General features: G+C 35.6%; 1 long non-coding RNA gene across 1 annotated transcript in view; it reads right to left on the bottom strand.

The window, feature by feature from the left end:
- LOC116665867 overlaps positions 1-17,555 on the bottom strand; it is a 136,043-nt gene that overhangs the window by 87,634 nt on the left and 30,854 nt on the right. Inside the window, exon 3 of the long non-coding RNA XR_004322618.1 lies at positions 4,405-4,447. This is a non-coding gene — a long non-coding RNA (uncharacterized LOC116665867). The remainder of the gene's footprint in view (positions 1-4,404; positions 4,448-17,555) is intronic.

Raw genomic sequence — 17,555 nt, 5'->3', positions numbered from 1 at the left:
TAAAACTAAGGGGAAAGGAGGTTAAATGCCTTTTCCCAGGGTCATCTATGAAGTCAAAAGCAGACAGAATGAAAATAAAGAGCAAATGATAGATTATACTTATTAAATTCAGGAAATGGATCCAAACACATTGTGTTAACTAGTAGAATATCTGAATTATTGTCATCAGTTTGTGCAACTAAATATGTGTGTGTGTGTGTGTGTAGACATGCACGCATGTCAATTCTCCACATTCACTGCTACAAGGATTTGTTTTATTTTTAGTTATACAATTTTTTGAGCAATAACTATGCTTAGTAAACCAGGAAGCAATCTGTTTACCATGGCATCAACTTCACTTGGATTTATAGGTTGAGAAGGGAGGTTGATTTTTCTACATTTTAACCTGGGCCCAGGTTAAAAGCTTCAGAGGCCTTGGACAGAAGACCATAATAGTTAAGAAAGTTTTTACATTAGGAACTTTTTTTTTCTTGGAAAAGAGAATCCACTTATACTTGGGAAACTCATCTGTTTTTTAAAAAATCCAGTATGTTTAAACTCTAGGGGAAAAATAATAATGGCATTGTGATAGGTGCTTATTTTTAAACTGGTTGAAGGTAATTTAAAGCATGTGTTACATGCTTGCTCACACTCAGCTCATTAAAGATTACTGAATACTGTGGAGCAGGGGGGTGATAAACGCATGCACCCCACAAACAAAGGGCTTTTATTCCTTTCTTCCTTTGCTCCTTCCCTCCTTCCATTCCTTCCTTCCTCCCTCCCTTCCTTCTCAATCCCTTTCTTTTCTTTATCTGAGAGAATATTTTTACTGAGATTTCAAAAGGTAACAGAACTCTTTATTTACATACAATGAATTCTATACAGGAACCAGATAGAGATAAAAATATTAGCAGTGGAACAGAGAATAACCTAAGGTTTTCCTTCTGTCCTCCATCCTATGTCATATCCTTGGTACTCAATGAAGGGAGAGGAGAAAGCTGACCACACAGTCTCCATGCAGCTTCAAGGAGATTTCCAGGAAGCCTCACACCCTGCCTTGAACCCGGTGCAGAGGTCCTGGGACTTGTTTGGTAACCTCTAATCCCGTCTTGGGCCCTGAGTCAGATATTTCTATCGTACTGACTCGGGAGGGAGAGGAGAAGGAGCTCAATTTGTGAGCATCTCTGAAGGAAAGAGCCCCAGAATCCACACTGCGCCATCCCTCCTCCTGCAGTCAGACTGAGGAGTGGCTAGAGAAAAAGAACAAAGCTTTTCTTAAAATTTTTGGGAGGCAGAAAGCAGTAGTTATTTTATGGCTCTCCATGCTGTTTGGTCATCCCAAGCCCCTCTACCTCTTCCTTTTGCATGGTACATCTCTGATTCACTGTCTCGTTACCCTAATGTAATTTAAAGTAAATTAAACAATTTTACCAAATACAGTATTAGAATAATTTACTACACCAGTGGTTTTCAGCCCTCTCTTAACATTACAATCACTTTTGTATCATTTTAGAAAAAAAAATGATTTTAGGGCCTCAATTCCTGAAAGGTTTACTTAATCAGTCTAGGGTAGGACCCATGTATCATATTTTTGTAAAGTTCCCCAGGTGATACAATCATGCAAACAGGTTGGATCACCATTGCTCTGAACTGGATGGAGATTGGGAGCAAAAAAAAATTAAGCAATACAACATATAAAATGTGGCACTTGAACTTAACTTATTTTATTATGATTAGAATTATTTTGGAAGTCCTATCCTGCAATTACTTATAACATCTTGACTTAAAAGACTCACAAGCAAAGACTCACATGAAAGTCCCTATTAAATTTTTCCCTGCTGTCCCCAAACACAGGCAAATTACAGAGGGATCAAATGGCCCACCTGGTCTACCCTGATCTGTTTGAGGATGTACCTCTGGCAGTGGTGTGTAGGACAGATTGAAGGAGGAGAGTGTGGAAAGAAGCAAGAGGCTGTTTCAGTAGTAGGCGAGAATGAAGATCTGAAGCATGGCAATTGGCAAAAGCCCTAGAAAGGAGATGCCAGATAGTGTTTTATGATAATTACTCAAGCTACTGCGAGTCTGAAAATACTTTTTCTCAGATAATTTTACAAAGTGAGAATTAATGAAGTCTTCATAAGTGAGCTTAGGTTAAAAAAAACAAAACAAAGCAAAACAAAACATAACACAACAAAACAAATGCCTTCCTGAACTCCTAGAAAATTATAGACCTTACAAAACTTACTCCTTCATTCCCACATAGATTTGAAAATGCTTTTGGATTCTTTTCCCATAGGATCCCTGGTGTGGTTGGAGCAGCACTTTGTGATATTTGAGATTTGGGGAGCAGCACAAGGTCTCATGTGCCCTTGGGACATATCAAGTCTCCTCCAATGTCTCAGAGATACCAACACCCAACAGGTTCCTGCTCCTGGGTTAGAGTGGGGAGTTGTGGGGACTGTTGTCCAAAATAGTACAAAAGCACTTGCTAAAGGTGTCACAATCATGCAACTTCAGATGGTGGTTGCCGTGTGGAAATACAGGCCCAGAGATGCCAGATCTTCATATTTTTCAACAGAAGCCACAAATGAGAATGTTTAAATGAAATGACTAATTTATAAAATTTTATGGAAAACACACACACACACATACACACAGAGAAATCTCTGAGGCAGACCTAGCCCAAAGGCTGTCAGGCCTTTGGATTAGAGACACAAGAAAGGCGAGGCTGTGGCTCGAGCCGACCATCACCTCTGCATGGCAGCTGTCTGCCTGCCCCGTTCTCAGATACCCTGTTTCGGCACAGTTTATATTGGCCTCCTCCATTTTGCACATTTCTCCTCTCTTAGCCCTCTTCATAGCCTCTTGCAAGCCCTTCTTTCACACGTAAATCAGCTGTTTCCATATAGGAAGGGAGGATCCTTGATGGCCACCACCTTCTTACCTTAGCACCTACAGGATGCTCTGCACTTGGAGACCCTAAGTAAGTCCATGTCGCATATACGTGACCATCTTTAATTTATCCATCACCATGATCGATATTGGGCTATTATTGTTCTTATTTTACAAATGGAGAAGCTGAACCTTAGGCAATATATAATCTGTCTGAATTCAGACAATACATGGTAAAGCTGAGATGCTTGACTCCAGCAGCTGTGCCCTCCAGTATAGAGTGCATTCTACCTAACATCTTCCCCAGACCATTCATTCTTCTGTATCTAATATAATGAAAAAAACTAAAACATCAGGCAAAATGCAGTACAGTGAATTTGTTACCTGATTTCTGGTCGCCATGTGCTATAATTGAATGAAAAATGTAGGTTAAAACATTTTACATAGTCATTTTATTTGTCACAACAATCTGTTATTATTATCTCTCTTTATGATAAGTAAACCAATCCCTTAGAGTTCACATTTCCAACACCAATATCTAAGTATGTTAGGATTTGAAGGCTGATATCTGATCCAAAGCCTAATTATCCAATGCTCTTTACCTACTTTTTACATACTCACTCACTCTTTACCTTTAATCAAGGGACTATGTGACAATATGACTTTTTTTTGGCTCCAGAAGGTTCCCTGTCCCTTCACCTCAAAAGACTGATATAAAATCTATAGGAAATTCTATTAATACTCCTGACAATTCTGAGATACTCCAAATTTTATAAGTTTAAATGATGTTAATATAACTGAAAAGCAATGTCCAAAAGCATGTTTCCTTTCAGTAAGCAATTTTCTGCTAAGATGTTATTGATTGTTAAGCACAGTACTCCTGCTTTGTTGCCTTTAGGTACAAAATTCTGAACTCAAGAAAGAGGATGACTTTGTAGCTATTTTTATAAATTTTACATTTTGAATAAAAGTTAGAGGACAATTACTAGAAAGATATGCTGAAAAACATTTTACTTAATATGCAAGAAAAAGAAAATACAAAATTCATTATGATGTAACTAGACAACAATATTCTGTTCCTGGATTTTCTATTTCATGTCTAAAACTTTTAAGAATTTAGGAAGAAACATTGAATAGTTTCCATTCAATAATATATCATTATAATATCTGTCTTATTGTCACCAGCATTTGCTTTTATTTTGAATTTATAGTCTTTTTTGCTCTCTCTTAAGAAAGCATTTGTCTTCTCCAGCCAACTACAATAATATCATAAAATACAGATCTTTCAAGTCCTAGAATTTCTTTTCCAGAATTTCCACAAATTTTGTTTCAATGACAGAAATCTTGAAGGTAGAAATCAAAGTATTATTTGAGTCCCAGAAATGTTATGCTATTGATTTCACTCTAAAATGCTGGGTAATTTTATTAATGCATATTTTCTATGTTCTCTAGTGTGTTTTCTACATAAATAATGTATTTGTATGAATGTCCAAATGGATTTCCAATTTAAGAAAACGAAAAAAGATTGCTTACGAAGTGTTCAGTCTTGGTCCTTCTGATTCCTCTGTCTTGATCTCTAAAAGAAACAATGTCAACAAATAGATAATTTGAATCACAATCTTCTGAAAAATTTTGGAAAGGTCTCAAACACACACACACACATGCACATACACACAAGCACACGCACACACACACATGTGCGCATGCGCACACACACACAGAGAACAGGTACTGGAGTCCCATAAAAGAAAAAAAAATAAAGATATAAACTGGAAGAAAAAGGCACTTAGATTTATAGTTGTTTCTTGGCAAAAAAATACTGGCAAGAAAAAATTTTAAGACTTTAAATGATGTTAATGTAACTAAAAAGCAATGTCCAAATGCGTTGTTTTTAGCAAGCAATTTTCTGTTAAGATGTTATGGATAAAGTTAAGTACCAAAGCAGCCATTTACTGACAGTTTATTTGAATTAGTTAAAAAAATATATATTCTGTGACTTAAAATAATCTACTTTTTAAAGTCAAAGAAGGCAAAGATGGAGTACCTAAGAACTGTCAACCCTTAACCATAATATATTTAGATTTAAAAACTGAATAATAACCAATCATTAGGCCTGAAGCTTTACTCCAACAGAGAAAAAAATATAAATAAAAAGCTATAAAAGATTAGGAAGTTTCCTTTTGTTAGAGGGTGCTGTGACCACTGGTCTTGTGGCCACCTATTCTGAATGCTGTGCTCAGTGGTAGTGGATCTAGAACACTGGTGTAACCATGACTAGGCTGTTGTTACCTAGCAGTGCAGGAGTTTAAGGGCAAAGCTATACTGAAGTTAACTTGACCTCAAAGATTATGCTATCAGAGATGAGATGAAAAGCTCAAATCTCCTTATTGTCGTATTAGTTCTGTGCTACACAGAGATATCTACATAGATATTTGAGGAATGCATTTTTGAGAGGTGAGGAAAAGATGTTAAGATTAATTGGAGGAAAAATAAAAATAGTCAATTCAAGGAAGTTCTTAATAAGAAATTGTAGAAAGGAAGAAAGGAAGGATGAAAGGAAGAAAGGGAAAGAAAGAGAGTGGACGGAAGGAAGGAAGGAAGGAAGGAAGGTATCAGGGCTATATAACATTATGCACTGTTGCAGTTACAGAAATGGAGCCAAGAGCACAGCTGAGGTGGACTAAGAGCTAAGCTCTCCATGTAAAGTAATCCGTGAACATCTCTCGGGTTGTCTTCGTAAAGGACTTCCACTTACTGATAATTTATAGTAAGAAAACCCTTACGAGATGATGTAAATAGTAAAATAATCAACTATACTTTCAGTCACATTAAATTACATTTTAAAACATTTTAAGGTACGTAACCTTAGGCAAATTTTAAAACCAGTAGGATCTAACACATTTTATGCATCAGGGTATGGAAAGCAGGTATTGCACTACTTTGGTGAGTGAGGTGCTAAAATCTTAATATTAATGAACATTACCAGCTAACAGACTAATATGAGAAAAGTATGTTTTCTGCTACTGCTTAGAGCTAGCATTAGTCTCTAATGAATATATGAAGCTATTGAACACATGAAAATTAGTTTCTCAAAATAGCTGGTGTTTGTTTATCCATACCTGTTTGTATAAACATGGAATCGTTATAATTTTATAGCTTGGATCCAAATGGGGAAATAATGCCATGTAGTAGAATGGATATGGAACTGAATTTAGAAAACCCAAATTGTCCCTATATCTGCTATTTTCAATTGTGCACACACTGATGCGTCACTCAAGCTTTTTTGCATATCATTTCTTAATTTTTCAGATAAGAATAATAATATGTATCATATTTGGGCTTTTATGTTTGCTGAGATGGCATTCACTGATATTTTTCACTTAATTTGTTTGAAAATTAATTTTAAACTAATAAGTAGTGTCTACTTCTTAGCTATTGCATTTTAGATTTACAAGCTTAAATTATTTTATCTCAACTTTTCTTGAAATATGTTGGTAGTTCCTATATTATTAATTATTCTATGATTGATAATATTGTAAATGGAACAGTATTTTTTGATGTATAGGGAACTCAAGAAATTTGTTCTATATTACTACAGGGAAACATTTAAGATATGGTGTATGCATGTGTGTGTATATATATAGACAGTATGTTGAGGAATAACATAGCTCTAAGAATTAGTGTTGACATCTCAACCAAGCAGGCCAGCACACATCACTGACCTATTTTGATTTATGTTCATAGGTAGAAATTACAACAAAACAACAGAAAGGTCTTCTCTAAACCTCAGCTTATGTGTAGCTTAGTGAGAGATCAATCAGTACTAAGAAGACTGTCCCTTTGATTCTATTAATATTAACTTGTATTTTCCTCTTGACTAAAATAACTCCAAAAAAACAGCTGAACAGAAGAAGAAAACTGAACATACTATGAGGGGGGAAAAAAAAGGGTCTCCTGGAAGCTGGAACCAAGGAGGGATGGAAGAAACACGGAGTCACCCACTAGCACAAACTAAGAGCACATCTTGTTTTCACAGGACATAGTCTGCAGGTCAGCAAGAATAAGCTTGGTCTTGGGATCCCCCTTCAAAAGGCCTGTGGAGGCGTCTGCAGAACAACTAGGTGTTAGATGAGCAGCAGCAAGAAGCCTTACCGGAGGCCCAGCAGAGGGGGAGCAGTCAAGGCCAACGCCTTTCCCACCCAGCCTCTGGAGCCAACATTTAAAATCTCAATGCTTTTCCTCTATATCCCCCAATCCAGACAATTCATGTCATGAATTAAATTTATCACCAATTCATTCCCAGTGACTACAAATATGAACTTAAATAGAAAGTGAAGCTCAACTGCATACATTTTTCAGCAAATTAGAATCATTCCCCACATCTCCTAGCCCGTTCACCTAATTCGAAGTAAACTTCTCTGCTGAGGTTCCTGACATTAGAGGTTTGCACGTGTTTGATGTGTCCTCAGAGGATTCAGTTTTCTGCTTGCTCTTCTCTGGAGCTGCTGGGTCCTCAGCAGCCTTTTACCTGCTGCTGTAACCTCTGCTTCAAGCCTCAGTCCACCTTCCTAATGCAGGTGATAACCCACTATCAGCCTGCATGTTGCGAGTTTCTCCTTGGTAGAAATAGTAACTTTGAAACTTTCTTAAAAGAGAGCAAACTTAAAAAAAAAAAAAATAAAGCCAACAGCTATTCTAACTTTATTAAATCCATGACTCACAGGTACTTTGGAGTGAATCTCAAACTACTTAGTTTAACAAACAAGGCTTATTTTGCATTGGTTCCTGAAAACCTTGAGCCATATCTCATCTTCCTTCTGAAGCACAGCCTTCGTTTCAGTCCTACAAACTATTTGTCACTTTCCCTAGGTACTATGTCACGTCATTCCCCTTGCCACATATTTCTTTCCTCCTTTGCCTGGAATGTTTCCCCACCCCATTCTTTGATTGTCTGTTGCTCCCTCCCACACTCAATCTTTGATATCCTTGACAATTTTGTGTGTATATATTATATATATATATTTATATATATATATGTATTTTATATATATACACACATACATACATATATATTTTTTTCCTTTCTGGAATTTTATTTATAGTTGAATATTGGATCATCTGTATTAATTCTCTAGACATTTTTGCTCTCATATTTTGCATTTCCTTTTTCTCTGTTGCCAGGGATGTTTCTTGGCTTTATCTTTCAGCTGATCTACTGAATTGTTAATTTATTCTGTCATGCTTTTGTATTTCCAAGAGGTTTTTTCTCCCCCTCCTTTTAGAGAACTTTCTGTTCTAGTTACATGGATACAATGCATTCGTTTTAATCTCTCTGAGGCTATTAATCATAATTACTGATTTTTCAAGTTTTCTTCTGCTCCCAATGCAATGTGCCTGCATGTTCCTAATTAAATTTTTAAGTTGGTTGTTTTTTTGTGGGTTTTTTTGTTTGTTTGTTTCTTTCCTATTTTGGTTTTTAAATTGTATGCTTAGAGACTTAACTAATCTACTGTTATTTTTCTCCATTTGTTTATTTCATGCAGTATTTAAAATGGAATTATTAAGATACTGATGGGAGGATTTTTTTTTGCATAGCTAGACTATCCCGCAGGTGACTTGACCACTTCATGGGGACACTGAAATGTCAGAAACTGTAGGATGTTTGTTTGAAACTGCTCAGTTTCCCTTGAGAGTGATCCTGCAAACCTTTGCCTGGGGAACAGAAGATTGGTTGCAGTAATTTGAGAGCTGAGTTGCGGGGAATCAGCTGAGTCTCACTATTCAGTGAGGTTTCATCCTTCATTCCCTAAAGTAACACTATGGGGAAAGTATATTATTTCAGATGATTTTTAAATTTGGAAAAATAAAGCGTATTTTTCTTTTCTCTCTCTATCTCATTTGGCCCCAGTCCAGCAAGAACATCTCTTCCTTAATGCCATGTCTGCAACACAGAAATTGATCAATACTGTTCTAAAACTGTTGTGGCCATTTCAGTATACTCACCAATACTTGGTAATCCTGGAATTATTCATATTAATACTTTTTGTATATTTTAGATTATACATTTATTCTTTAGGTAAGATCACATATGTAATCTCAATGTCTTAAAAGGAGAAAAGGAGAAATTTGGGGGATTTACAAAGAGAAAAGGAGAAATTTGGGGGATTTACAAAGAGAAAAGGAGAAATTTGGGGGATTTACAAAGGAATAAAGTGGTTGGCAAACCTCCCCCACACAAACAAGCATAAAACTGGACAAAAATTGTTACAACCATTTCATGGTTTGGAAGTTGACCAAAGGCTAACAGATTGAGAAGGGCTTGTTCATAAACTCCAGGTAAGAAAAGCAGGATCGGCAGTCATCCTGCATGGATCAGCTCTACTGCTCTGTGGAAAAGGGGGGTTTATCAAGGCAGGGATGACCATGAAAACCAGTAGATTTGCTTTCAGAGGGAACTGACCCACGATAGAGGGGAGGACAAACCTCTGCCTAGTAAAATTTGCATTAAGAGTAGCAAGTTTGGTAGAAAACAAATGGGGAGACCACAGCTCAACTAGTTTGAGGTTGCTATACCCTCTGACGCAAGTGGAGGAAAGATGGAAATTTAATGGGGGGATCCTGGAAATGAAGGATTCATATAAGGGCTAGATAAGTTCTCCATAATTCCCTGGCTGCCTGAGAACTATGTAAATGTGTGTTGGGGGACCAGAGAAGCCTGATAGAAAGTAAAATCTGAGGCAGACATTAAAATTTCCCACACTTTGGATATGCTCCCCAACACACATACAGCTCAATCTCCAAGTACCTAGACCACCACTTATTGATGCTCCTAGGTCAGACTGCGGGTTTCACGTGAACCCATTCTAGTTTATGGACATCAGTGGGGAAAGGCTCTAAAACTTTAAATAAAATTGTAACTGAGCTGCTTTTAAATGAAGTCATTTGTGTGTTGATAAAAGTTTAATTTCTTACCCTTAAAAAAAGAGGGGAAGCATTCTGGGCTCTAGTGATTGAGCACAATCTTAGCCTGACCACTAACCTATGTTGTGAGGAAACTTTTTGGGTGTGATAAAAATATTCTAAAGCTGAACAACGGTGATTACTGCACAACACGATGAAGCAACTGAAAATCGTTGTGCTTTACAATAGTTACATTTTATACTATGTAAATTATACGTCAGTAAATCTGCTACAAAAAGGTTGCAAAATAAAATTTCCTTTTAATATTTTTACCAATAGAAACTTCACTTTAGCATTTTTAACTTTTATACTTTTTCAGGGTGATTATTCCACACAGAAAATAATTTCTAAGCTTTTGTCCTCTGAGCATCATTTTTTTCTTCACTCAATTATCTTGCAGAAATCATAAATCTCCAAGGTAACAACTCCTTTTCTTAAGAGGAGTCTATAAAAACAAAGATTAATTTTCTCATGTTGGAGAAGAGTTATTAACTGTTAAAAATGAAAAACTTTATCTTTTTTCCTTGTGATATGCTAATTTTTTTTCCTTCCTCAAGAAGCTACTGTGTGAGAGTTCCAAAATTTCTCAGCTACCTTAAGATACCTTAAAACTTTGGTTATAATCTGTTTACATCTACAGAGACATTCTTCCAGTCTGAACTAGACTCCAGGAGTCCTCAAGATAAAATTCATTCCTAATTTTACCATCCCAACTGAAGGATCTGGAAATTCTCTTTGGGGACCTAAGCCCCACTTCGCACTTTAGACTATTCTTTTCCAAGGAGCATGATTAAGAGTTCTGGAGAATTAGTTTGGAGGCTTGATTTCAGAAATAATGATAAAAACCATGCTGCAGACATGGTCTGACATCAGACAACTCTGTGATGAGGAAGCTGCAATCATTGGAAAGGCTAATAAGTGAAAAAGTACCTAATTGGTTTAGAACTGCATAAGATTGATTGTTTTCCATGGAACACGGAAAGAGAAACACATTTTGATTTAGTTTGAAATTGAGTGGTGATAAGAAAGTAGTTGGACAAGTCTTTCCAACTTGTTACTGGTATTTAGAAATGGTATGAGTTTTAAAGGATAAATTTTAAGATAGGAGACTAGAAGAGCATGTCTCACATAATGCCAAAAGTACAGTAGTGCATTGATTACTCAGGGAAAAGACAATGAGAACTCGGGTTTGAGCTCAGATTAGGTTTAGGGCTGGAGAGTGAAGTACTCCTGCCTTTATAAAATAGGAGGAAGGGCACAACCATTGGTACATTCCTTTATTATGAAAGGAAGGGATATGACAAATTAGGTTTGTAGATCTAGTGGTTGAAATTTTAAGAAACTCCAGGCAGACGGTTTCTATCAAATTATTACTAAAATTATTAAGCGCTTACAATGTAGTAGAGATAATGTTAAAACTGTTTCACATGTAAATAGTTACTTATTGGCAAAAAGTCAAAATGTATATTAGTATTTAATTTTATTCTATATCAGCTACTTGTTATTGTTGCTTTAAGCTGTTTCTTTTAATTTTCTTCTTTTTTTTCTTTTTGGCAGTTGTTCCTGTCTTCTGTCACTTTCTTTTTTCTTTCGCATTCTGAAGTATCCTTTAAATGTTATTTAAATCTCTTAACTGATGAGGATTCTTCCAACTTCATATTCTAGAATGGGTCTTTTTTGGGACATGGGATTTCTCTTTTCAGGGTCAGTCCACAACTCTTTCCCACCCTTTCTGCCTAACCATTCAATTACCACACAGCAAAATTTATAGTTTATAATTAATTATTTATATTCTGCATCTATTTTGATACAATTATATAATTGATATCCAATCATTTTTATTTGTCCATGGTACTTTGCAGGAAGCAAGCAGTTTTGCACTTTGCCCTTCCAACTTGTTTCATCTGGCATCATTGCACTATGCTTTTTAAATGACACCTTTATGAATACCTGACTTATGTATGAAAGAACACCAAGAATGAATGGTTTATTAGGAAGAAGGTAACAGTGCAAAATTCAGTGAAGGATATACCACTGGTGTGCACTTCACTGAATTTTAATAATATACTCAAATGTTAAAAAGTAGAAAAACCTTGGTATCATTAAGGCTCTGTTTCAATAGGCATGAATTCAATGGAAATGTATTTTAGTGTCACTTCCACTGTGATCGTAATGGCTCACAGGAGAAAACAGAAATAGGATCATTATTCATACTTTATCTGCCAGGCTTTTTGAGGCAAATGATTTCAATGGAAATGTCTTACATGCTCAATTCTCTAATTTCTGTTGTTTGTAATGAAAGATTGAAAAAAAATCACATGCTGAATTTTAGCATTTTAGCATTTATGTGCCAGTGAGTTTTTCATGAATCCATATATTACATTACTGACACTTTCTAGAATGGGGAATAAAAGATGGAAGTGATAGATAAAAACTATGACCTTGAGACCAGTTACAGAAATAAGGAGTATAATAGGTATTTTCTACTTTGTATACTATACACATATTTTTTATATTAGGCATTTTATTTCTCTCCCTTTTCCCTATTATTTTAAATAAAGTTGTCTGTGGTTAATTTGGTTTTCATGTTGCAGACTATCTAGACATGATTGTGACTGTAGGGGAATTAACATTTCTAGAGATGAATCATGGAGTCTTGGGCCAATCTGGGGAGAATACATCATAGTATGAAGACTGGTTGCTTTTTGTAATTCAAAAGCATGATGTGGTGTTTACTGTTATTACAGAAATGATTAGATATGGGTAGAAGGATGTACGGGATTCCAAGTGTTAGAGAGTTTGACTATACTGGAAAGCATCTGTTGCCTCTCATATCCACCCTTGCTTTTCTATAACTTCCCCTCTCCCACCACGTAGGATTTCTGCAGACTACATTTCCCGGATGCCTTTACCAGCTGATTTCCTGCTCATTTCAGCTAATGGAAGGAAGGAAAAAAAAGAAAAATGCCACTTTTTAATGATTGCTGCTTTCCCCTCTGGCAGGGTGCTAATAAGACAGGGCAATGGCATTATTAATAGCAGTAGTAACAGAAACAGTGGTGGTAGTAGTAATATTGACAGAACTGTGGTGGCAGTTGAGAAAATAGGAGCATCCAGTGAATGTGAGCTCCTGGATTCTTTCTTGGCACCTAAGTCTACAAGAACAGACTTAGTGGCACAGTGAGCATAGGCTCCAGGTAGCTCTGAAGTCTACTTTGTCCAAAATTATTATAGCTACTCACACTTTCTTTTAGTTTGTGTTATCATGGTACGTCTTTCTCCTTCCACTTACTTTTAAAGTACATGTGTCTTTATATAAGTGGGTTTCTTGCAGACAAGGTATAGTTGGATCTCATGTTTTGATTCACTATGACAATCCCCACTTTAATTGGTACATTTAAATCACTGACATGCAAAGTTATTATTGATAATGATCATTCATGAATGAGAGTGTATCATAAAAAAAAGAGTATGATTAACCTCCTTGAGTTCCAAGTGAGGAATGAAGGGAGAAACAAATATCATTTTAGCTTAAGACCATTTGAAAATTAACATTAACTGAAACAAACAAACAAAAAACAATAGTCAACCTCATTATTACTAGCTCGATAGCCAACTTACATATATTATCCGTACAATCACGTTATCGATATACCTACATATTTTTCATACACTTAATATTATCCATACACTCACATACAGGATGTTGTGCACACTCTTCATAAAAAGCATTGGATGTTATGTATAGTACTTCATTAACAGTTTTTTAGTGTGTGTGAGATCTAGGGTCGTAAACTGAACACAAGTATTTTCTGCTTTCTTTATTTAGCTCTGCAATGGAAATTAAAAAACAATCTGTTAAGATTTAAATAAAATGTATCTTTTTCTGTTTTTATTGTTTGAAGGAAGCCTTATTTATCCTTTGAATGCTGCTACTCAATTTGACTTGTATTTTTATGATTACCTCTTTTAGGTTACATGAACTACTTAGGCAGTTGTGATGTTGAAAGGGTAGCTGAATAAAAAATTTAAAAAATAACAAAAAAAGAAAGGGTAGCCAAATAAGCACTAAAAGCATAGCACTTGCTTTAACAAATCTAAAATATGACTCTAAATGATGCTAATCTGTATGCATCATCATTCTCTGCTCAATACAGTGGTCAGTAACCACAGCTCTGCAGCAGGTACTTATGTTTGTATTTGCAAAATACAACCAATTATGGTGCTTCACATTTGAACTTGGCCTTGGAATTTATTGCAACAGAGTTGTTTTAGAAAGGCTGAAAATACTTAGTAGAAAATACTTAAGTTCTCTAACCCCAATTACCAACATTTTTTTATTTTCAATGTGGCTTCATTTCCTGCCGTTTTTCTTTATCAAGCTGATTTTGAGCTAAAAGCTTGTACACCACTCACTGGAGGCAAAAATAAATAAATACTTTAAAACTTATAGAAGGTTATGAGAGCTTTTTAAAAATCAGATTTGAAAACTTGAATGAAAGACATTTATAAAAGGAGAAAGGAAAAATCAATCTCCATTAATCTTCCCAGGTGGGCATCAGTTGAGTCAAGGACTCAGTAGGAATTTACACTTTCTCACTTGCACAATGATAAATGTTTATATCAACACCACAGTAAACACTGTCCAGCAAGAATCAGAGAAAAAGGAAGCACCAAAGGACTAAAGGGGTTAGAAAACATTGCAAGACCCATGTGCCGTTATTTCTTTTAATTTTCCACCTCATTAACATCTCAGAAGGGAATATGCTGAGTGTGCAGAAGTTATACCCTTTATTATTAAATGCTTCACTGCAACTAGTTCCTTACTGTCCTCAGTGTGTGTGTGTGCATGTGTGTGTGATATAAAATGTTTTACAGATATCCATGTAGTTTCTAGTTCTGTCGCTTATTTGAACCACAATGAAAAGAATAAAACTATTAGGTATGGAATGATTTATTGAACATTTGATGATTTTGTGAAATGCTTTAATCTAGTATAAAAAATAACTATATTCCAAGATATTTCCTAGCTAAAAATGTCTGCTATTAAACTTCCTATGATATACTGGAAAGGAAGGGAAAATAACCCAGGATATATGAGGAAATAATTTATTCTGATCTCAGTTCTAGCATTGAACATTTGGGATTATGAGAAAGTCATTCAGATTTTCTTCTTCTTAGATTCACTGATAGTATTAGAAAGTATCATTTCCAAAGTCATGATTATTCCTTCGATATTTTCTTCTCAACTCATTATTTTATCACAATTTTTCAATCTCGTGTTGTTTTGTAATGATCTACTGTTTACTTTCTGCCTCACTGAGCAGAATGTGAATTCCTGGAGAGCATGGTCTTAACTTATTTATATTTCTATCACACATATTACTGAATTCTAAGTTCCTTTGCAGCTTTAAAATTGCTTGAAATGTATTTTGTTGTTTTTCTTAAATATAAAATTTATACTTAAAGTTAAATTTATAAATATTTAGCAAGTATATATATATATATATTAGCATGAAAGAGTACGACCACATGTCCTTTGAAATGATATGTTAAAAGGACTTTGCTCATGTTTGTAAACTTGTGCAAAGCTACCTTCTTTTACAGAAAATTATTGTTGTGCACATGTGTCTTTTTGTTGGTATTTCTCTTTAGAATGCTGGCCAAGTACACATTCTTAAATCATGGTCAGCAAAAAATAAATTACTTAATATTTGAATAATTAATCATTTAATATTTAGTCAAGAGTTTAAGCTGTTAACATTGGAACAATTGAGTATGTATATATATTTATACATACACACATACATATAAAATGTTATAATTACTAAATATGAAAGGTATAACAGAAATTTTATAACATGCATTAAAAATCATTACTTTGCTAAAGCAAGTTATGTGGTTTACATTTTGAAGTTATGATCATTTTTCCTCCTGTGCATTGTACTGTACAATGTACTGATTCTCATCAGTACATTTAAAAAAATCAGTGTGTCTTCTTTCTGTTCTTCATCTGTCTCTTTCTGTCTGTCTGTCTCCTGTTTCTTTTAGAATAGTAGAGCTAGCATAATTCAGTTTGAATAGTGCGCTATATTGGCTTGAGATTTAGAGACTGTATGCAGTCCAGCATGGGGGTGTCAGAGCTTGAGTGTGGTCAGGAAGCTAACCACGCTGAAAGGCAGCCAACACAGGGTACGAGAGCCAGGGCTGAAAGGATGTCCCTGTAGAAATACAGCCCAGTGACGATGGCAGAGCTCAAGCAGGTTGAGGAGGATGTCTGTGGTGGGGCATACCTGGCATGTGGTGTCAAAGTCCAAGAGGATTGAAGAAGTGTCTTTACAGGAGGCAGAGCTGTGTGTAGTGTTGGAGCCCTGGAAGGGTGAGGAGATTGTGTGCAGGGAGGGCTGCCTGGCATGGGGTGTTGAAGGCTGCACAGGATGAGAAGAGGGTCCATTAAGTGGTGGGGTGGTGACAGTGGCCCATCTGGAAATTTCTCAGCCCAAATAAGATGAGGAGGGCACATGTCTGAAGGAGGAGTTTAGTAGGGATTGGACATTTTTTTTGTTCTCCTACAGGAAACTGAACAAATAAACTCGTGAAGGACAATGGGCACTAGTTCTCTAATTGTCTAAGAAGGGAATTATAAATGTGAAAAGGGATAAAATCAGCATGAACTCTGTGGTGTTGGACTGGGCTATAATTAGTTTCCCCATTCTGCTAGTACAGGAAACTTTGGTTATTTCTAGTTTCTTTATTTTAAAATGTTATAAGATTTAAAAGTTTTTAACAAAAATTTTGTGTAGTTTTTATTATTTTGTGGGGAGATAATGTAGAAATAAATTTCCCAAATAAAAATACACGAATAGTTTCATGGTTTTAGATACCCAATGCCAAACTGACAACAATAAAAACTTTTTTTATAGAGACTTTTTTTAAGAGGAGTTTTGGGTTCACAACAAAAATGAGCAGAAAGTACACAGAGTTTCCATATACTCCTCCCCATACACAGGCACAGCGTCCCCCACCATCAAATCTCCCGCCAAAATGCTATATTTGTTGCAATCAATGAATAAACATTGGCACCTCACTCTTGCCCTACGTCTATAGTTTTCATTAGGGTTTGTGTTCGGTGTTATACTTTTTATGGGTTTTGGCAAATATGTAATGTTATGGAACCACCAATATAGTATCATACAGAATAGTTTCACTGCCCTAAAAATCTATCCAGTTTGCTCCCTCTATTTATCTCTCCTTCCCCGAAAGCATCTGGCAGCCACTGATCTTTTTACTGTCTCTGTAGTTTTGAGTTTTCTTGAATGTCACAGAGTTGGAAATAACTTTTTTTTTAAAGTGCACGAGAACTTTACAAGCAAGCTTGTTACCATACGGGCTTACTAATTTTAAGTGTTAGCAGTAGAAGTATTTAGGAATTTAAACACCATAAAATTTTATTTTCTTGTTTAATTTCAACCTCACCCTTGCTATCTGTCTTTGGCTAGTCTGGCTGACACTGCTTTCCCACAATCTACCAGTGAATTTGTAATAAAATCCAAATTTTTTTTTATCACGATCTAGCTTCCCATGACCTTACCCTACCCAATTTTCTGCTCTTATATCATTCTCTATTTCCCTAATCTCAGCACCAGTATCTCCTTTCTCATCATCTAATTAACCCACAAATACTGAACTCCTCCTACGTGATAGACATTTCTCTAGATGTTATA

The sequence above is a fragment of the Camelus ferus genome, chromosome 1, assembly GCF_009834535.1.
Source record: "Camelus ferus isolate YT-003-E chromosome 1, BCGSAC_Cfer_1.0, whole genome shotgun sequence".
Taxonomy (NCBI): domain Eukaryota; kingdom Metazoa; phylum Chordata; class Mammalia; order Artiodactyla; family Camelidae; genus Camelus; species Camelus ferus.
The sequence above is the reverse complement of the archived record's forward strand: the minus strand, read 5'-3'. Positions and strand labels throughout refer to the sequence as shown.